Source organism: Lepidochelys olivacea, assembly GCF_965140295.1.
Source record: "Lepidochelys olivacea isolate rLepOli2 genome assembly, chromosome: 1".
NCBI classification, from domain to species: Eukaryota; Metazoa; Chordata; order Testudines; family Cheloniidae; genus Lepidochelys; species Lepidochelys olivacea.
Genome location: NC_140411.1, coordinates 150830741 through 150852821, shown reverse-complemented (window position 1 = coordinate 150852821; position 22081 = coordinate 150830741). Strand labels below are relative to the sequence as shown.

At 43.8% G+C, this 22081-nt stretch overlaps 1 protein-coding gene across 3 annotated transcripts in view; it reads left to right on the top strand.

The window, feature by feature from the left end:
• DMD (dystrophin) overlaps positions 1 to 22081 on the top strand; it is a gene marked incomplete at both ends in the record, with an annotated part of 1846964 nt that overhangs the window by 454567 nt on the left and 1370316 nt on the right. The gene's annotated exons all lie outside the window — the stretch shown is intronic.

The following is a 22081-nucleotide window of genomic DNA, read 5'->3' as shown; positions in this document are numbered from 1 at the left end:
CTCTCCCATGCTTCTGTTACTTCAGCTATCCCTAAACAAAAGGGAATTTAGTTGCTCCTTCCGTTTAGCCTGAATTAATACTACATCCATTAACTTTAATCAGGACTGTGATTGATCTATAGATAAAAGACACCCTTGGTGGTAGAAGGTAACGTCTTCCAGCATTGCAATACTGAGATCATGAAAATGAAGGTACAGCGGGCTCAGTTAAAAGTTCCTGGCAGTTTTAGAGGTATTGCTGGTTGCAAACATATCTGCTATACATAACATGAGGAATAGCACTCAAACCAGTTATATTTCTAAAACTGCAAGGAACTTTAAATGTTAATTTCACTGATTTTATTATGTTTAGTGCCATAAAGTGAGTATGACGTCTATTTAATTTTAAATCTTATCTCGATCATTGATAAAATAAATTACCTTATTTTTATGGCTGTTTGAAGTATGCTATGAGAGAGATTCAACTTTTATTTAGTCATTCTAATGGGTCATTCACTCATTATCTCTGTAATTGAAATCTGTGATGTATGTTTTGCCCTTCATTGTACACACTTTGCTTATCTGCATAAAATATTTCCAGATATGCATCTTTATAAAGTTCTGCAGATCTGTGATTATTTCCTGTGATCACTTTCTCCCTCTTTTTTTTTTTAAACTACATGAAAAATGTCTGTGTTGTCGTGCTGTGCTGCATATGACATTTCTTATCTCCGTCAATATTGTGCTCCCTAGTCCATTTTCCACTCCTTTCCTGCCCTGTTAAGACTTACCTTTCTTTAGACTGACAAATCGGGAAGCTCTCTAGGAAATACAAATGCCAAAGTGTCAGTTATGCCATTCATATTATATTACAGTTGTTACATATTTACATGCATTTCTCCAGTCTTGTTTCTGATGTGGTTTGTTGGCTTGCTTTTCAACACCTGACATTTCTTTGCACTGCCCATTTTGCTTTCTTTTCATTTTAATGGTCGTCCATTCTTTTGTCCACAAACATTTCACAATCTGGGTATCGTTTACAGCATAAAGCCTACAATTTACAGAACTAACGTACACTATTATAAACAAATGGAGGGAAATGAATTTAATCTTTTCAGCAAAGGGTAGCTGTAGCTGCTCAGCCTGAGCAGAAGTCACTGCTCTGATTTGGCAGACCCTAAACTCAAAATGGGTACTCACCCAGCGATAAGAGCTAGCAGGAACTCGAGATGTCCACCTCATAACCAAATTTCTAAATATCGCAATTTTCTTAGTTCTGATTCAGAACGATAACAGATTTTTCAAAATTTCTCATGAACTAAAAATCAGAAAAGCAGTAATTTTCTAAAACAGTGCTACATGGTGTTTCTGAAATGAACTACAGTTCCTGAGACCCTAGCAGCTACTGACTGAAATTCACATTCTTGTCATTTTCACTGCTGGTCTTCAAAAGCAGCAATGAAACCTCGAAGACTGTCAAGTTCAGTCAGTAGCTGCTGGAGCTCCCTGGTTCTGGGGCAGTTCCTCTATGTAGAATGCACTGGGACTGAGGACTCCAAGGCTTCAAGACTCCCAGGTCGGCTGGTTCCCAGGGCAGCATAGAAAGCCAGATGGCCTGGGAGTCTGGAAGCACAGGGTCTCCAGCTCAATGCAGTTTGTTTGGAAGTGCTGCCCTGCAGCAGTTGGCCCTGGATTTCCAGGCTCCCAGCTTTATGTCAGAGTTTGCAAGCCCTAAGAGCTCCCAGGTTTTCCAAACTCCTGGCTTCATGGCAGGGAGCTTGGAAGCACTGAGATCCCTGACTCCAACAGGAGTTCTCAGGACTTCCACGCTCCCAGCTGCAGATCGAGGAGCCAAGTCCTTGTTAGAAGTTGGGCTGCGAGACTTTTCAGGCTTGTGGCTTCATGGCAGCAGCAACAGGGGGTGGGAAGGGGCGGATAACTAAGCTGAATATTTCCACTTTAATGTTTTTTGAGTTGTTTCAGGCAACTTTCTTAATTTTTCTAATTGGTCTCTTGCTTTTACATTTACAAGTTTGAAAAGACTTCAGTCCAGATCCTGGCCTCACTAAGGCTACATTGTGCTGCTCTGAATCCCCAGGTGGCATAGAGCTCGAGATAGTCCAGGTGTAAGGGGTGCATGGCTGGGAAAGGCTGGAACTTACTTGTGCTCTAGTGAACCCTGACTGCTGTAAACATGCTTGTGCTATGTGCAGCATTTATAGCACTTCTGCTTCCTGTTCTCACCACCTGCTCCCCAAACTGTGGCCCCAAATAGGCAGTCCCAAGAATCTTCCTCATATCTTTCATTAGATACACTTAGAATAGAAAAACAATTAATGACCTACAATTCAAAGTTAAAGATGGCAATTCTTCTCTTGTCGTCTCTACTTTTGCTGAAGTGATTCAGACCTCAGGTGTCACCTGACGCAGGACTAACCGACTAATGCCCAGTTAGGATGAATATTTTACCAGCACACCATTATACAGTTCCCTGATCAGTTGAATTAAAATGAATATACAAATAAAACAAAGGATTTTTTAAAGAGTTCCTATTGTCTCTGAAGATAGTTATCAGCTCCTTTTAAAGTTATGACATTGCAGAGAACAACTTCATTTTGTGACTGACAGACACAGTGTTCTGGTTTTGGCATCAGATAGGAAAATAATGATTTAATCTAAATCCCCAAATGATAAAAAGTTAAAAACATGCTTTTCTTACCAACACCAAGAGTTTTAATTATTGTGAATGTATGTGCTGAATTGATGGTTGAGTCCGAAGAAATTCTGTAAAATATTTTCAGTCTGGAAGGTGTGAAGAGCTGTGAAGGAGGGAAGAGAAGAATATAAAAAATATTTAATTCTGGCATTTGTGGGCATCCGTAGGGGAGTATAAAGTAATAGCGTAGCTCCTACAGCAAAGCAGTGATTACAAAGCATTGCTTATGCCAATATTTTCAAACTTGGTGCCTAAAGCTAGGTACTGAGGCCTGGGATTTTCAAAGGCATCCAAGGGCGTCAGGTGCCTACCTTTCACTGTAAGTCAATGGGAGATGTGTGCCGAACATTTGTGCCTTAGAAAAATCTTTTCCCTAAGTCCATAACTGGGTACCTAAATAAGTGTCCCAGTTTTCAGTGGAACTGAGCTTCCACAACTTCTGCTTACTTTGGCCAGGATTTTAACAATGGCTGCCTATATTTAGGCTCCTAATTACTTATATTGCTGCCTAACCATCAATTTAAGCCTAACTTCAGGCAATCTGTTCTGAAACTCTTGGCTATCAGTGCTTCTAACATCCCTCTTGGTACTTCTGCCTCGACTCCACTGCACATTGAGTTTACATGATTAAAATAAAACTGGTACGCACTTCCTGAGTCCTTTGTGACTTCCATATTCTCTCCTGTTCTGCAGTTGTCCTCCTTCAAACCTTTGCCTAGCCCACTTTCCTGGTTGCTATGAGAGGTTGAGGGTAGTCTTGTTCTATTGCTCCTCTCTCCATTTTTTTGGCTGCTTCGGGGGAGAGAGTTTTGCTGATTTTTGTCAGTGTCAATTGTGCAACAGGTAGAAAGCTCTGAACAGGAACAGAGGCACTGGAACTTACTCTCTGAGGATGTAGGGAGACAATACTGATTCTGTTTGCCCTCCTGTCAGGTGGAAGGGGATATTTGAAACCATAAAAGCTAGAACCTTTTTGTTTGTTTGTTTAAAGAAAACTTTGATTCTGCAGAGGGTGGTGGCACTCTCCTCAGACACCTCCCTACTTATCTTGGGGGGAATGGATTATCCAGACCCTGCAAAAAGGCGTAGCCTGAAGAGTCGCTGCAAGGCTCACTGCCCTGCCTGACCACTCTCCAGAAATTAGAGTATACTGTACTTTGGTCCATGCTCTCTCATTCTTTAACTTGCTTGCTTGTACTTGGTGTTAAGGGTTTCAGCTGCAGTAATGGATATTATGCAGAAAACTGTGCATTGGGTACTGGACTGTAATCAGTGTGTTCATTCATACATGTTACTGAGCAACTCTTAGATTACCATGATCATTCCTGTTCTGGACTTGATTTTAACTGGCAGCGTCTCTGTCTCCTCTGCCAATGCCCTGGAGCCACCCTGCCCCACTCTTCATCTTTGAACACAGAAGGAAGGAGGTTTCTCCTCTCCTCAGTCCACTTCCATAGTCTGTAACCAAAGAATCACAGAATATCAGGGCTGGAAGGGACCTTAGGAGGTCATAGAGTCTAACCCCCTGCTCAAAGCAGGACCAATCCCCAACTAAATCATCCCAGCCAGGGCTTTGTCAAGCTGGACCTTAAAAACCTCAAAGAAAGGAGATTCCACCACCTCCCTAGGTAACGCATTCCAGTGCTTCACCACCCTCCTAGTGAAAAAGTTTTTCCTAATATCCAACCTAAACCTCCCCTATTGCAACTTGAGACATTACTCCTTGTTCTGTCATCTGCTACCACTGTCATCTCCTAACCATGCTTAAGAACAATTTTTTTTAAAAAGGGCAATTAATATGCAGGGAAGGGAAGGGGATTAGATCAAATTGTGTTCTGAATATATATAATATAATATTTTCAGAACACCCTTGAATTTTAGTAATGAGAAATTATTGAAGTTATGTCCAATGTTTGTTTAGAAAACCAGTATTTCCTAAATACTGTTTTTTTAAATATCACTTACCAATAGATATTAACCATCTGACACTATTATTAGAAGTTTTATTTAAAATTCAAAAGCAGATAAATGCTAACTATACAGGCTACATATTGGACAAAATCTAGAAAAGAAAAATAATCTGCCCTGGTCTTCTATGAATTCAGAATAAAGAGGAAAAAAATCCAAACATACATTTTAAAAGGTTATTACTAAAGGATAGGTTAGAATTGCACTTGTGAACCTTTCTCCCAAAGGCTTTATAGATTCTTACAGTTCACCAACCAAATGTCAATAGACCAACCCACCACAGCCACCTTTGCTGTAGCTGCTGCTGTTCCTGTGTCTAGCATTTCTAATCCACTATCCATCAAAACAGAACAATATAGTGTCAGAACTCATTACTAACTGGACTAGTACTAGTATTAAACAAAACACCAGCTTCCTGTCTGCTGCTGTTACTTGTACACTGCTACTCAAACAATTAAATGACAAAAAATTGCATTAATCAATTCAGCTCCTATTAAATCTGTGACTGAAGAGTTCAGAGTTATGGTCGGAATTCTAGGCTGAATCATGTTTGTGTCATACAGGCACAACTATATTGAATGCAGAGGGATCTACTAAAGAGAGAATCATAAGTATACACAAGGGGTGGGTATGAGCTACAAAGCTTGGATCTAAATTTTCACAGATTTGAGGTATTGGATATGGTGTTTTGATTTCAACCCATCTCTTACATACACACACAGGAATGAATTCTTACTTGTCATTCTGGTTGGTTTACAATCCATGTTGATATACTGGAGTAAGGATTTTTGCTAACTTTGACCTTCTGTTGCCGCATGACTATTTACTTCATTTGGGGATTACTTTATTTGCGGATTCTGGGTCATATCTGGTCCAATTTAGTAGTGAGCAAAACTGTTACCACCAAATGGGTTTTGGTAGCATATCTGAAATCAGTTGGTGGTCTCAGAGTCTCCTAAATGGGTAATCACATAAATCATCAGGCAGATCTGCCCTGGGTGTGAGGCATTTGGTGTATCTTTAGAAAATCCCAGTCTAAATTCATTGTTCCCAGGGGCAGGAGTCTCTTGCCCCAATAACTGAAATTCATTGGAAGATCTGTAAATGAATCTTGATCTGTTTCTGAAGAGATGATATTTTTGGGTGAGGGTGAAGTACCACTTGAGCTTCAGGACAGCCTTACCAATCTCCATTATCCTTGAATTCATACACCTTGCCTGGTATAAGTCATTTATATTTTAATCCTGTCCAGCAATTCATGTTACTCTCCTGTGATTGGCAGTAAACTTGAAAACAGTGTCCTGGGGTTTAGGTAATGAATTTTTATGCTTACCTTTCTCAGAGGTGTTTCAAGGTTGCCCAGGCAGCTGGCTAATCAGACTTTGCTCAGCCTGATTAACCAAGATAAGAGTATTTTTTTTTAAAAGAAATAGTTTCATAATAAAACTGTACTCATCTCCTCCATCTCAAGATTAAGGCATATTGGAAAAAAAACTTCCTGTAAATGCCATTATTTTTGTCTATATTTTTTAAAAAGGATTTTTTTATACTCTGCCTTCATTGACAAGAAGCCTGAAAATGAAATTCTGTGAAAACAAAGAATATTCTACAATTGTTAGTAAAGTTCTGGGGGGTTTTTTGAGGAGGAAATATGAACTCCAATTTTTCACAGATAGGGAAATCAATCTGTTTTTTTTTTCCTGAAACACGAATGTTTTTCTGAAATTATTAACAATTTGGGGAGTCTTGAAAGCAATCTTCACTGTGCTATTCAAGGATAAGGATGTGTAAATGCTGTTGCACCATTTATAATAAATGGAAAACTCTCAGAAATTCATCTATATAACTTAATGTGTGTGTGTATGTATGTATGTGTGTGTATATATATATATATATATATAATATATATATATAATATAAAAGTTGCTGTGCTGTCTGTCTCAGAAAGACCTTTCCAAATCAAATAACTTCCTCCATAATGGAACACAGCACCTGCTTATTTGTCCTCAGCCTTCACATTGAGAGATGACTCCAAAGATTTCTTTAGAGATTATTAATTAAAAATTGCTTATGACAACTAATGTCATTGTGTCCTGCTTTGCATTATCATCATTTTAAATATTTGTACTATAATAGCACCTAAGGCTCTCCAGTCAGGACAGGTGACCCAATGTGTTCAGCCCTGAACAAACATATATGAAGACATAGTGCCTGCAAGGAAGAGTTTACATTATAGAAGTTAATGTTTCTCATACTTAAATAAGATTGACCTTATCTCCAATGTAATGTAAATTGATTTAATTTTTGCATATTTTGAAAGTTCCTTCTAAACAGCTGTATTGTTTTCAAAAGTGCCTTAATCCCATTTTCAAACATGACTTATGCACTTTGAGGCCTCAGTACCATTGACTGGTTTCAGAGCAGCAGCCGTGTTAGTCTGTATCCACAAAAAGAAAGGAGTACTTGTGACACCTTAGAGACTAATCAATTTATTTGAGCAGTCATCCGATGAAGTGAGCTGTAGCTCATGAAAGCTCATGCTCAAGTAAATTTGTTCGTCTCTAAGGTGCCACAAGTACTCCTTTTCTTTAAGTCCCATTGTTATTCACTGGAAGTCATAAACATTTGGTAATTATCATCAGAGCTATTAATTTACTCCACTTCAGTGCTATGTATGTATTAATATTTTTAAGTGGGAGCAATCTATTCGTATGGTATAATAGGCCCTAAAGAATTACATGAGAGGTAGAATTCATGGAACGCTACTTTGAACAATTGTGTGTTAAAGCAGCTATAGTAACCCAGAGTTTTATGTATTGTGTAGGAATTTTTCAGTTTTAGTTTTCTTTATTTCCTTCTTAGTGACTATCTGACTTCTGTAGTTGGACATGAGAGGGATTTTCACATTTACAGAACTCGGAATTCAGTTTTGCTTCTGCCACCTATATAATGCAAAATGTTTCAAAATGAGGTTCTCAAAATGTCATTAAAAAGTACAGAACATGCTTTAATAGTTAACATACAATAGCAAAGAGTTACCTGTAATGTATCAAATCTTTCTACTTCTTGAAAACTACTCTGCCAGCAGGTTGATACCAAAAGTGAATAGAATCAACCCCCAAATGAATCTAGACATATATTTGTTCAGGGGATGGAGAGGAAAATCTTAATTTTGAGAAAGGAGGATGTGCGAAGACAGGGACAGATATAATTAAAACAGGGTTTCTCAAACTGGGGGTTATGACCCTTCAGGGGGTTGCTAGGTTATTATATGAGGGATCGTGAGCTGTCAGCCTCCACCCCCAAGCCATGCTTCACCTCCAGCAGTTATAATAGTGTTAAATATAAAAAAGTTTTTAATTTATAAGGGGTTCACACTCAGAGGTTTGCTGTGTGAAAGGGGTTACCAATGCAAAAGTTTGAGAATCACTGAACTAAAAAATTCTTCCATTTGAGATGCCATGCCTTGGAAAGCCTATGATTCACTATAGCCAAAGCTCATTTTAAGAATTGGAAACGTTAATCATTTCTATAAATATTTGTAATTTATACACACTTCTATAGAACTCTAATCTTATAAAATTCTGGATAGCGTTTGAGTAGGATTGTATACCATTTTCTAACCCAAAGGTTATTTAGCTTTTAAGCACTCTCCTCCCACCTTCACTGATTTCTACAAAACGTTCCTTTCAACCGGAAATGTGTTGTCTGTTGACAGAGGATAGCTTGTTGACAAAATATGAACTGCCTATGACAAGCCACTTATGAAATATGAGGCTTATAAAATTGGCTGGTATATCACTTTATGAAAAGCCTGACTTCTTTTTGACATTGGATATCACCAAAATAGACTGGCTTAGAAGCTCCCAGTTTTGTTACATTCAATAGTCCTCAATAAGAACAAATACATGAGTTAACTTAAAGTGGCTTGCTACAGAAAATCAAAACTCTGAGATCCCTCTAAAATCTTAGCAGTGCTAATTATTTTCTTAATAAATCTCACATAAATTACAAAGATCAGCTGGGAAGGCAGAAGGAGGGGATCATTTATTATTTAGGGTTTTCGTCTGTTCTTTTTTTTAGTTCTGTAGCTGAATCCCAGATTATTTCTGCACCTGATGAACCATGTTAACCAAATAGCTGAATGTTCAAGAGGCACAAGATTACATAGTATATTAAAATGAGTGATGAAATTAGCATTGTGAGTTTCCACTTACTAGTACATCTCAATGGCAGATCAAGGTTCTAGACCTAGCACAAATCTGTTTTGCAGGCTATGTTTCCAAAAGCCACTCATGATGTTTGTATGCCACAATTTGAGTGTTCAACTTTTTACCTTAAAAGGCTCTGGTATATAGAATGCAGCTCTCCGAAGATTATTTCCTACTGTGACAAAGCTGTGACCTTGTTTCAGTGGGTCCCATGCTTCCTGATGGATTTTGCTAACCTCAGAGGCTCACTGTCGCCCTCTACGTAGGCTTGCAGAACCTCACGGATGGCGAACGTGAGGTAAGGCAATAGGGTATCCCAATATTTCCCATCCTGGCTCACCACTTTCCTGATCATGGCCTTGAGGGTCCAATTGAACCTTTGCACAAGGCCATCTGTTTTCAGGTGGTATACAGAGGTCCATAGGGCTTGTATGTGGAACAACGAATAGAGATCTTTCATCAACTTGGACATGAAAGTTGTCCCTTGATCAATCAATATCTCCTTGGGTAGCCCAACCTGGGCAAAGATCTGTACTAGCTCCTTAGCTATTGTCTTGGAAGCCATGTTGCGCAGGAGGATGGCTTCCAGGTACTGGGTTGCACAGTCCAGTACAACAAGCACATGTTGGTTGCCTTGAGCTGTCTTCTCTAGGGGCCCTACCAGATCCATGGCTATGCATTCAAATGGTACCTCTATTATTTGAAAAGGTATCAAAGGGGCCCGCAAGTGTAGGCGAGGGCTATGTAGCTGTCACTCCAGACAAGAGGTGCACTGTCGCCGGACATCTTCATGTACTCTTGGCCAGAAGAACCACCATAGGATTTGTGCCTGGGTTTTCTCTACCCCAAGGTGTCCTCCAAAACGGTGACTGTGGGTAATTTAACTTGTAAGACTTTAGAGAAGATTAACTGGTTCTCAATAACAGTGAAGTCCAGAGATGCTTTAAGACCTTTCCTCAATATAGCTTTTTTTGTTGTTTTTGTGGCATCAGATGTTGTTTCTCTTGCTCCTGCATTTGCAACACACGGTACAGGAGATCTTTCTTCACTATAAAGTAAGGTCCTGTACCCCAGACCTTCCCATCCATGGGTATTCCATCTATCTCAGCCACTTCTTTCCTGGCATTATCATATCTGGGATCCTCAGCCTGGTCCCGCCCAAAAGTCTCTCTCCCGGGACTAACCTGCCCCAGCTCCCAGGGGTCGGCTTCTGCTCCTTCCAACAGCTCGCTTCTGTCAAGGCTGGGGCCAGCCTACTGCTCACTTTCCATGGTGGTAGTTTCTCTGATGGCTGCTTGTGTCCATCTGCCTGCTAGGCAGCTTTCTGGCCCTGGGTCAGGATCCAGGTTCCCAAGGCCTTTGTGGCCTTCCTCTCTTTTTTTGTCTTCTGGGTCTTTTGGGGAGCTGAGAACAGATCCTGAGAAATCTCAGTGAACAGCGGGGGTTGACATTCCCCCAGCAATGAGTCGCTGTCCTCAGGGTCCCCACCTCCCTCCAGCCTCTCTGTGGGGAGTAAATTATTAAACCCTGGAAAGTCCCTCCCAATGACTACAGGATATGGGAGTTTAGGAACTACGCTCACTATCACCTTAATGGGGTTCCCCTGAATCTCTATCTCCACCAGGATGGTGGGGTAATGGCTCATGGCCCCATGCATGCGCATCACTGCTGTGCGTTTGGCTTCTAGCAGCTGGCTACTTTTTACCAGCTTACCCGATATGAGGGTGATAGCACTTGCTGAGTCCACAAGCGTTATAGTCTCTCTTTATCCTCAGTTTATCCTCATCGGCCTGATGTAGTTATGTGGGGCTAATGCGACCCCTGCAAGGTGGGATAAGGGATCTCCCATTCCCCCAAGTTACCTTGCATAGGTCCTCAGTGCTGGGACACTGTGCTGCTGTGTGTCCCCACTCCCCACATGCATAACATCTATAATTGCTTCTAATCACTCCCCTATCACAGGGGATGGGGGGTTTAGTCCCAGTGTTCACCGCACTCAGGCCAATCCCTTCCTTTTGGGGTCCCCGCTGCTTTTCTGCCTGCCCCCCTTCTTCCACCTAGAACTACCCGGGGGGGTTTGGCTGCCCAACCTTCCAGGGTTGGGGTCGGGTGCTTGCTTCGAAAGGGGCCTTCCTTGCATAGTCAGGTCAGTTCCCTGGCTGTCATGCGTCTTTCTGTCAGCGTGATCATCTCATCGTAGGTGGGTGGATCGTTCTGGCCTACCCATTTGCGGAGTTCTGGTGGCAGTCCCCGCATGTAATGGTCCATGACCAGGGTCTCCAAAATCTCCTCCGGGCTGTTACTACTTCTGCACGAGGTGTATGAGGTGAAATAGCTGGGACCTCGGGGGCTTGTTCTCTTGGTATTTCCACTCATGGAACTTCTGGGCCCTTACCGCTGCTGTCACCCTTGATCGTGCTAGGATCTCTGCCTTCAGCTGGGTATAGTCAATGGCATCCATGGCAGGCAATCAAAGTTAGGCCTTCTGGGCCTCTCTGCACAAAAAAGGGGTGAAAATGGTGGCCCACTGCTCCTGGGGCCACGCCTAATGCTAAGCAGTCCTTTCAAATGAGAGGAGATATACCTCTACGTCATCTTCCAACATAGTCTTTGTCAGACAACCAGTGGCCCTCAGGGTTCACGTCCCCTTACGCCCCGGGCCTAGGTGGTGAGGATCCTCAGCTGGTCCACTACCTCTCGCAAGAGGGCACGATCTTGTGTTGCCTGGCCCGTTAATAACTGATTGGTTTCCTCCTGTAGCCACATAGACTCCTGTTGCACCATTGCCTGAACCCAGATGGCCTCCTGCTGGGCTGTTGGGGGCTTGTAACAGAGCTCTTACCACCTCCTCCATTGTGGTACAAAACAAAGAAACAAACAAAAACCCAAAACCCAGTGCACTTTTTTTTTCTTTTAACCTCTTTCTTCCGCCACGCTGTGAATGATGATCCCACCCCTAACACCAGTTATGACAAAGTTCTGACCTTGTCTCAATGGGTCCCACACTTCCTGGTGGATTTCGCTAGCCTCAGAGGCTCGCTGTGACCCTCCACGTAGCCCTTCTCTCTCTAGAGGCAAGGGTCACAGCCTACTGAGCCATTTTCATCATAAGCCAGAAGGGAGGTGTGGGGAAGCTACCTTCCCTCGCACAGTCTCTGTTGTCTCTCAGTCTCAGTGATTAATCGGGGAGGGGAGGGAGAACCCAGGCCTGCCCTCTACTCCAGGCTCCAGCCCAGGGACCCTAATCATAGCAGCTATGGTAGCTGACTTTTTGGAAACAGGACGTGTACAATTCCCTGGGCCACTTCCTCAATATCTATTTCACCCTTACCTTAGGGCCTCCTTCCTTGTGCCTGATATGGTTTGTACTGCTCAGTTTCTCCAACAGCATGTCTTCCTCCTACAGCTCCTGACATGAACACCCACCTGACTAACTGGGAGGCTTTTAACTAGTTTCAGCCAGCCCCTGATTGGCTTCAGGTGTCCCAATCAACCTAGCATTCTCCCTGCCTTCTGGAAAGATCTTAATTGACCTGGAGCAGCTGCCATTTGCTTATCCTGGTAACAGGGATTTGTTTAACCTGGGGCTAATATATCTGTCTCCCACTACTTTACTATAGCCATCTGGCCCCGTCACACTATGTAAAACATTTCAAGTTGCCCTCCCAAAATCACTAGTCGCTTTTGAAAATTTATATGTCTCCAGCAGTAGTAGCTTTTCAGCCGTGACTTGAAAAGGTACATTGAAATTATAACGGGTGAACTTCCCAGAGTTTGAGAACAGGTTTTGAAAACTGGGTGAAGTCTTCTTGAGCCATAGTATTTGGTTTGTGTTATTTAAGGTTGTAACTGTTTCCATTTTAAATTCTGTTTTGACTGCTAGTCTAACTTTTTCAATACATTCTTTTTAGTCTTTTTGTCTCTAGCCTGAAAATTTTTGGGAAAGTTTGAGGCTATTCAGAAAGGGCCATTTCTGAACATAAGACTTAAATAAAGGTGTTTTAAATTTTTTGGAGAGCTTTCCAATACTTTTTATCTAAAACATTATCTCAAAAGTGGGTTGGCCTAGAAACTCTGAGAAACTTTCTTAAATATTCTAGTTTTTAGGAATAATTTTAAAGGGTATATGGGTAATTCTGAGAGGTGTCATGTTTCTCTTGAGTTGGTAAATTTTTTGTTTTTGTTTTCCTTATCTTGGACAGCTTAAGGATCTTAAAATTGTCTACATATCTGGTAGTACTTTTCAGCTCCTCCAGGCAAATAGCTGATTAAGAGAATAGTTTTACTCATGTGTCAGGGCAAAATCTGAATGTAATAGGGTAGCACAGGTTAACAGAAGAGAGTGTTTTCCTACAGAAAACACTATTGCTGTGATGATTCAAGAGTTGGACTTAGAGTTTAGAAGAAAGAAAAGAAAAAACACAGCCAGATTGCCTTTCAGATCCCAAGTTGATTTTTCATGTCTGGCAATAGATGATCAACTATTTCTTGTGACTAAATAATCCAAAGAATGTAGGCTCTTCCCCCTGATTGCCAGTCTGTCTTGATATCTGCATATTGTAATTATTTGAGTATTTGCCTAATAGAATGGACAAACCATTTTCAGCATATGGGTATAAGGATGCGGGGACTAGGACCTAGGATTGCAGAGCCTGGGACCACTGACATTCTCATAGTACCATGCAGACCCACATCCAGGAAGTACTGTGGATAATAGGTGCCACGAGAAGTACCACCCAAGGGAGCTAGAGTGACAGGAACTTTGGCCCACTAGTTGTCCAACTGCCCTATTTAACCCCAGAGGGTTCCCCTGGAAGATGTCTGGACAACAATTTAGACTTCAGCCCTCCTGCAACTACTGACCTCTGGCTTCCAATCATAGCCTGACTGACCATGACGCTTGTTTTCAGACTCTAGCCTGGTAATTCCTCTCCTCTCCAATTTCCAACCCCAGCCTGACTTTGACCCCAACTCTTGTTCATTCAACCTGGCTCTGGTAATTCTTCTGATCCCGGCTCACTGACTACTATCCCTGACATATGGACTCAAGCCCGGCTGTGACAGCTAGGCCAGAGCACTTATGTCCCGGTACATTACAGTTTGCCCAGATCCACTTCCAACCCCTCTATAGAAGCCCTTAACAGGGATATGGAATGGGTGGAGTCTGCCATTACCCACAGGACTCCACAGGGAACCAGATCTGCAGGAGTGGGTCATGTAACTCCAAACTGAGAATCATCTACTATGGTCCTAAGTGGCGCAGCTCCTAGAGGAAAATCACTCCGTGAGCAGCTTGCAATGGTACCAGGAAGAGAATTCTGTGCTTGGGCTGTCCCATTACCCAAAGGTTTTGGAAACCATCAGAAGTTCAGGGGGTTCCTGAGTCAGAGCTGTTGCATTTTCCTGCTCTGCCCTTGAATGTACCAGGCGAAGGTGGGACTTAGTGATGAATTGGCTAGCTGGAGAAGCGCTGGATTGGGCCTCTGCCTGCTGGAGCAGGACAGTGGACTAGAATGCCTTCCTGCAAGCATTTCCTGCAATTTTCTACAATCCTCATTGTGGTCGCTCAGCGGAAGCCACACTATGAAGGCTTCAGCAAGGGGAACCAGGTGCCTCATGTCCAGTTCTATCGATTTGCAGCTAACATAGAGTGGAATTGAGACAGCCCAACTGAATCACTTTCGGTGTAGACTTATTGAGGAAGTAAAAAATGAACCAACCCATGTTGAGACTCTGACCTTCTTGGATGCTTTCATTGATCAATCTCTTTGCATCGACAACTGGCTTCATGAGTGAAAGAAGAAAAGGAGGGGCACCCCACCACCACTTTATCCATGCCAAAACCCCCAGGTTCCAACTACACACTGGTGCAGGTTGATCTGGGCCACTGATGGTTGACCCTGGAAGAAAAGGAATGGTGATGGCATAACAACATATGCTTTTATTGTGAAGCACCAACACATGCCATTGCCTCTTGCCCATTTTGGATGTTGACCCAAAAGGAATTGGGAAACGAGTGAGCCCAGGCCATATGGGGCCAGCCTGGGCACCACCAAGGCACTACATTCTGACACTATCCCTAGCCCTCAAGAGAAACCTGATCCAGGATACCTGGGTCCTCCCCACACTTACGAGTACAAATACAGTTACATACCACAGATGGAGCCAAATGGATTTCTCCCTCAGTGGGCCCTGATTAATTCCAGGTCTACCAGTAACTTCATAGATGGTAAAGCTGCTTGAGTGCTACAATTCCCACTCAATTTAAAGCTTACATCAGTCCTTGTAAAGATGATAGATAAGGGGTCAGCAACCTATGGCACATGTGCCAAAGACGGCATGTAAGCCAATTTTTAATGGCACACTGCTGACCCCAGCAGACAGCAGCGTTCCATTAAAAATCCTGCCCGTTCTGGCCTGCTCCTCTCCACCCCCACTCACCGCCCACCGCTCTCTCCTTGTAGGGCAGGCAAGCTTCTTCCTCCCCATGCCTCTTCCCCCAGCATGCTGGGTTCCTGCCCCTCCTTCTCTCCCTCCCTGCTGCTGATCAGCTGACAGCCCTTGCTATGGAGGGGGAGAGGGAAAAGCGGAGCCGCAGCGTGCTCTCTGCTCCCAGGACCTTGGCGAAGGGGGTGGAATCGGCATATCCCCTCCAGGCCCCTGCCGTGAGCTGCTCAGGGCAGGGGACTGGGAGCACCTCCACGATCCCAGCCCACACCCCCAGCCCTCTGCCCTCACCCCTGCAACCCCCGACAACCCCAGCCCTGACTCCGGCACCTCCCACGCATAACCAGCCCCCCGCCCTGACTCCTGCACCCTCCTCACACATCCCCAGCCCCCCCCCCACACACACCCCATGCCCTGACTCTTGCACCCCCCCACATCCCCACCCCTACCCTGAGTACCAAACGGGAGCTCCTGCACACACACCCTCACACACATTCCCACCTGCACCCCTCACACCAAATGGGAGCTGCCCAGGTAAGTGCTCCACACCCAAATCTCCTGCCCCAACCCTGAGCCCCCTCCCTCATTCCAGCTCCTGGCCAGACCCTGCACCCCAACCCCCAGCCTTCTCCTTCACCCCAGCCCTGTTCTCAGCACACTCCCACCCTCATCTCAGTGCAGAGAGAGGAAGAGAATGGCTAGGACTAGGGAGAAGGTAGGTACCTAATGAATGTGGATAGGGCTGGGACCCCAGACCGGCAGCGGGATGAGCAGGGCTGGCAGCTGGGACCCTGGCTGGCAGCTGGGACCCTGGCTGGCAGGAGCCGGCAGACGGAACCCCAGACCGGCAGCAGCCTGAGCGGCAGTGGGCTGAGCTGCTCAGCCCACTGCCGGTCTGGGGTTCAGGCCGCCGGCCCTGCTCAGCCCACTGCCAGTCTGGGGTTGTGCCTGCTGGCCCCCTGCCAGCCGGGGTACACAGTCTGGCCTAACAGTCACAGCTGAGCTGAAGTCCAAATGTCAGGGATGGTAGTCAGTGAGCAGGATTCAGAGGAATCACCAGAGCTGAGATCAATATGCAAGAATCGGGGTCAAAGACTGGAGATCAGAGGTAGTATCAGGATGGATGGCCTCTGCCTTCTGGGAGGTCCATCTTGAAGCCCTCAGGGGAAAGGATGTAACCCAAGAGTTCTGTGGAGAACTGGTCATTTTTCCAATGTTTGCTTCAGCAATCTTTCAAGGATGGAATGACTGTAGTAACAATGCTGCTCAGGATTGTCTACGTGAAAAGAACTCTGGGCCGGCAGCGGGCTGAGGGGGCTGACGGCGTAAGATAAGCATTTAAATTTAATTTTAAATGAAGCTTCTTAAACATTTTGAAAACCTTGTTTACATATGACAATAGTTTAGTTATAGAGAGAGACTTTCTAGAAAACGTTAAAATGTATTACTGGCATGCGAAACCTTCAATTAAAGTGAATAAATGAAGACTCGGCACACCACTTCGAAAAGGTTGCCGACCCCTGTGATAGATGGTTCCCTTCTGTCATTGTGGTCAGTAACACAGGAAACAGTAACCCCAGATTCTGTAATCCAGCACTTGGGAAGTGCTACAGTTCAACGTGATCCATTCTCCACACTTCCCTCTCCTTCTTGGCATTGCCTGTTTGAAGCAGCATGTCCCTTGCATCTCCTGGTGAGAGAAGAGAATCAACTTTCCCTCTGAATACTACCTCAGGGTCTGCCAGCATGCAGCCAACCCTCTGGTCCCGGACTCCTGCAGCCAGTCAGAACTGAAAGCACCTGTGCGGGAAATCTAGATTGTGGCAGCTAGCCAGAAGGCGTCACGCCCAACCCTGAGTCCCCATCTCTCTGAAAAATATTGGGATTATGCAGATGTTTTTTAAAAGAAAAATGCAGCTATGCTACCTCTGCACTGGGATTATGACTGGCACGTAGACCTGCAATCCGGGGAAAAGGTCCCATGTGGAGGGATTTATGCATGGTCAACAACCTTCATGCATACATCCAGGGCAACCTGGCCATGGGCTTTATCTGGTGCTCCACCTTCCTAGGCTCTGGTCCTTTTTGTTATGAAAAAGGATGGAATGCTATGCCTTTGTGTAGACTAGCGGGCCTTAAACCAGGTGATGGTCCGAAACCGGTATCCCCTGTCCTTAATCTTGGAGTTATTAGATCATGTGTGATCTGCCAGAATTTTCACCAAACTGGACCTCCAGCATGCTTACAACCTAGTGGTCCTCCAGGTTGGAGACAAATGGAAGACTTACTTTCAAACCCACTCTGGGCAATTTGAATATTTAGTAATGTCATTCAGGTTGACCAGTGCTCCCACGACCTTTCGGTGGTTTGTGAACGACGTATTTAGAAACATCTGCGACCAGTATGTAGTCAATTATCTCAATGACATACTTGTGTTTTCAGACAATCCTAAGCTGCATTGTTACTACATTCATTCCATCCTTGAAGGATTGCTGAAGCAAACATTGGAAAAATGACCAGTTCTCCACAGAATTCTTGGGTTACATCCTTTCCCCTGAGGGCATCAAGATGGACCTCCCAGAAGGCAGAGGCCATCCATCCTGATACTACCTCTGATCTCCAGTCTTTGACCCCGATTCTTGCATATTGATCTCAGCTCTGGTGATTCCTCTGAATCTGCTCACCACTACCATCCCTGACATTTGGACTTCAGCTCAGCTGTGACTGTTAGGCCAGACTGTGTACGCCCTGGCCCCTTACAACGGGGTATTTGCAAACTCTTCATTTTGACCATTTGTTGCTTGTGATGTGTGTTTAGTCATGTGGTATTGTATCTGCCATTCTGATTAGGTGACAAAAGTTTTTAAACAGGAACATCACGAATAGCAAATGGAGAATAACACATCTTCCTCATGTACTTATATTTCTTTTTTGCCAGACATTGGGGCAAACAAATTTCTGTTTAAATATTTGCAAATAGTGAATAAAAAGATATGAACAAGATGAAACCAAAATGCTGTTCAGAACTCAAAAATATTCACAAAGATTGGTTTGGTGGGGTTTTTTGTTTGTCTTATAGAATTCAACCAGCTGTGACTTGGAGAAAAAAATCATTTATATTTTAAAACAAGTATATTTGATCTTTCAATCACTGATACTGTAAACAAGGAACTCAAATGCCATTTTTTGCAGTCACTTTCTAAGAATATAACTGAACTTCAAAGCTCCAGTATAATCAAACAATAAAAATAGATTCTACATAATATTTTGTCAAATATGAGTTTGTCAGAGAAATTGGACAATGTAAAACAAATGGTAATGAGTCAATGGAATAATATAGTGGGCAATGCTAATTAAAAGAAAAAGTATACAACAAATTAGTTCAAATGCTTAAGTCTTGGGGAAACAAGTGATTGAAGGGTGGAGAAAAATCAGAAAGGTGGAATCAAGATAAACCAAAGGTAAAGTTGGCCATGTTGGGCCAGATGCCCTTTGCCTTCTCATCAAAAATGTATGGAGAATTAATGTATAATGTCTGCTCTCGTGCTTTTCAAATTCCAAGGAGGAGAATCAGATACCACCTGGTAGTGCTATTGCACCCGTGATATGAATAAATGAATATGTGAACTGAACTTTTTCTGCACCTTAGAGCTCTTAGCTAAGCTAGGTGAGATTTGACAGTAAAACCTCATTGCTCTGGATATCTCTTGGCCTTCTGCCAAAGCTTATGTTTAAGTATTTTTTTGATTAATGATAAATTTCTTATACAACAGTCTTTTTACATCTTGATTTACTTAACTGAGTGCAGGAGGTAAATTTTAATGCCAAATAACAAAGGAACTACTTGAAAAAGCTACCACATTACTTACATTTTTACAGATTGTTATTGACTTGAATGTTGGGTTAGATCAACCTTTTTTTTTCCTGCTGGTGTATCACAGCGATGCACAGAAAATCAGATCCGCTTTGTCTTCCTGCAAAAGCATCTATGCTTGCTGGTAGTGTCCAAGTAAAGAGATGGAATGTGATAACTAGACTTATCCTATTCTATGACTGCTCAGAGCTCAAGTATGAAACTGCAGAAAAACCTGAGACTCTCTGGATTAAGTTTAGAAGTGTGAGCAACAAGGGTGATGTCGTGGGGGGAGTCTACTATAGATCACCGGACCAGGGTGATGAGGTGGACAAGGCTTTCTTCCGGCAACTCGCAGAAGTTACTAGATCGCACACCCAGGTTCTCATGGGAGACTTCAATCACCCTGATATCTGCTGGGAGAGCAATACAGAGGTGCACAGACAATCCAGGAAGCTTTTGGAAAATGTAGGGGACAATTTCCTGGTGCAAGTGCTGGAGGAACCAACTAGGGGCAGAGCTCTTCTTGACCTGCTGCTCACAAACCGGGAAGAATTAGTAGGGGAAGCAAAAGTGGATGAGAACCTGGGAGGTAGTGACCACGAGATGGTTGAGTTCAGGATCCTGACACAAGGAAGAAAGAAAAGCAGCAGAATACAGACCCTGGACTTCAGAAAAGCAGACTTTGACGCCCTCAGGGAACTGATGGGAAAGATTCCTTGGGAGAATAACATGAGGGGGAAAGGAGTCCAGGAGAGCTGGCTGTATTTTAAAGAATCCTTATTAAGGTTACAGGGACAAACCATCCTGATGTGTAGAAAGAATAGTAATTATGGCAGGCAAACAGCTTGGCTTAACAGTGAAATCCTTGCTGATCTTAAATACAAAAAATAAGCTTACAAGAAGTGGAAGATTGGACAAATGACCAGGGATGAGTATAAAAATATTGCTCGGGCTTGCAGGAGTGAAATCAGGAAGGCCAAATCACACCTGGAGTTGCAGCTAGCAAGAGATGTTAAGAGTAACAAGAAGGGTTTCTTCAGGTATGTTAGAAACAAGAAGAAAGTGTGGGCCCCTTACTGAATGAGGGAGGCAACCTAGTGACAGAGGATGTGGAAAAAGCTAATGTACTCAATGCTTTTTTTGCCTCTGTCTTCACGAACAAGGTCAGCTCCCGGACTGCTGCACTGGGCAGCACAGCATGGGGAGGAGGTGACCAGGCCTCTGTGGAGAAAGAAGTGGTTCGGGACTATTTAGAAAAGCTGCACGTTCACAAGTCCATGGGGCCGGATGCGTTGCATCTGAGAGTGCTAAAGGAGTTGGCGGATGTGATTGCAGAGCCATTGGCCATTATCTTTGAAAACTCATGGCGATCGGGGGAAGTACCAGACGACTGGAAAAAGGCTAATGTAGTGCCCATCTTTAAAAAAGGTAAGAAGGAGGATCCTGGGAACTACAGGCCAGTCAGCCTCACTTCAGTCCCTGGAAAAATCATGGAGCAGGTCCTCAAGGAATCAATTCTGAAGCACTTAGAGGAGAAGAAAGTGATCAGGAACAGTCAGCATGTATTCACCAAGGGCAAGTCATGCCTGACTAATCTAATTGCCTTCTATGACGAGATAACTGGCTCTGTGGATGAGGGGAAAGCCGTGGATGTGTTGTTCCTTGACTTTAGCAAAGCTTTTGACACGGTCTCCCACAGTATTCTTGCCAGCAAGTTAAAGAAGTATGGGCTGGATGAATGCACTATAAGGTGGGTAGAAAGCTGGCTAGATTGTCGGGCTCAACGGGTAGTGATCAATGGCTCTATGTCTAGTTGGCAGCCGGTATCAAGTGGAGTGCTCCAAGGGTCAGTCCTGGGGCCGGTTTTGTTCAATATCTTCATAAATGATCTGGAGGATGGTGTGGATTGCACTCTCAGCAAATTCGCGGATGATACTAAACTGGGAGGAGTGGTAGATACGCTGGAGGGCAGGGATAGGATACAGAGGGACCTAGACATATTGGAGGATTGGGCCAAAAGAAATCTGATGAGGTTCAATAAGGACAAGTTCAGAGTCCTGCACTTAGGACGGAAGAATCCAATGCACCGCTACAGACTAGGGACCGAATGGCTCGGCAGCAGTTCTGCAGAAAAGGACCTAGGGGTTACAGTGGATGAGAAGCTGGATATGAGTCAACAGTGTGCCCTTGTTGCCAAGAAGGCCAACGGCATTTTGGGATGTATAAGTAGGGGCATTGCCAGCAGATCGAGGGACGTGATCGTTCCCCTATATTCGACACTGGTGAGGCCTCATCTGGAGTACTGTGTCCAGTTTTGGGCCCCACACTACAAGAAGGATGTGAAGAAATTGGATGGAGCCCAGCGGAGGGCAACAAAAATGATTAGGGGACTGGAACGCATGAGTTATGAGGAGAGGCTGAGGGAACTGGGGATGTTTAGTCTACGGAAGAGAAGAATGAGGGGGGATTTGATAGCTGCTTTCAACTACCTGAGAGGTGGTTCCACAGAGGATGGTTCTAGACTATTCTCAGTGGTAGAAGAGGACAGGACAAGGAGTAATGGTCTCAAGTTGCAGTGCGGGAGGTTTAGGTTGGATATTAGGAAAAAAATTTTCACTAGGGAGGGTGGTGAAACACTGGAATGCGTTACCTAGGGAGGTGGTGGAATCTCCTTCTTTAGACTTTTTAAGGTCAGGCTTGACAAAGGCTGGGATGATTTAATTGGGGATCAGTCCTGCTTTGAGCAGGGGGTTGGAGTAGATGACCTCCTGAGGTCCCTTCCAACCCCGATATTCTATGATTCTATCACATCTAACATCCATAAACTTTGTTTTCATGAAATATCTTTCTTGGACCTCAAAAAGCTTGGGCTATCTAGAACAGTATTTCTGAGGAGTCAGGGAA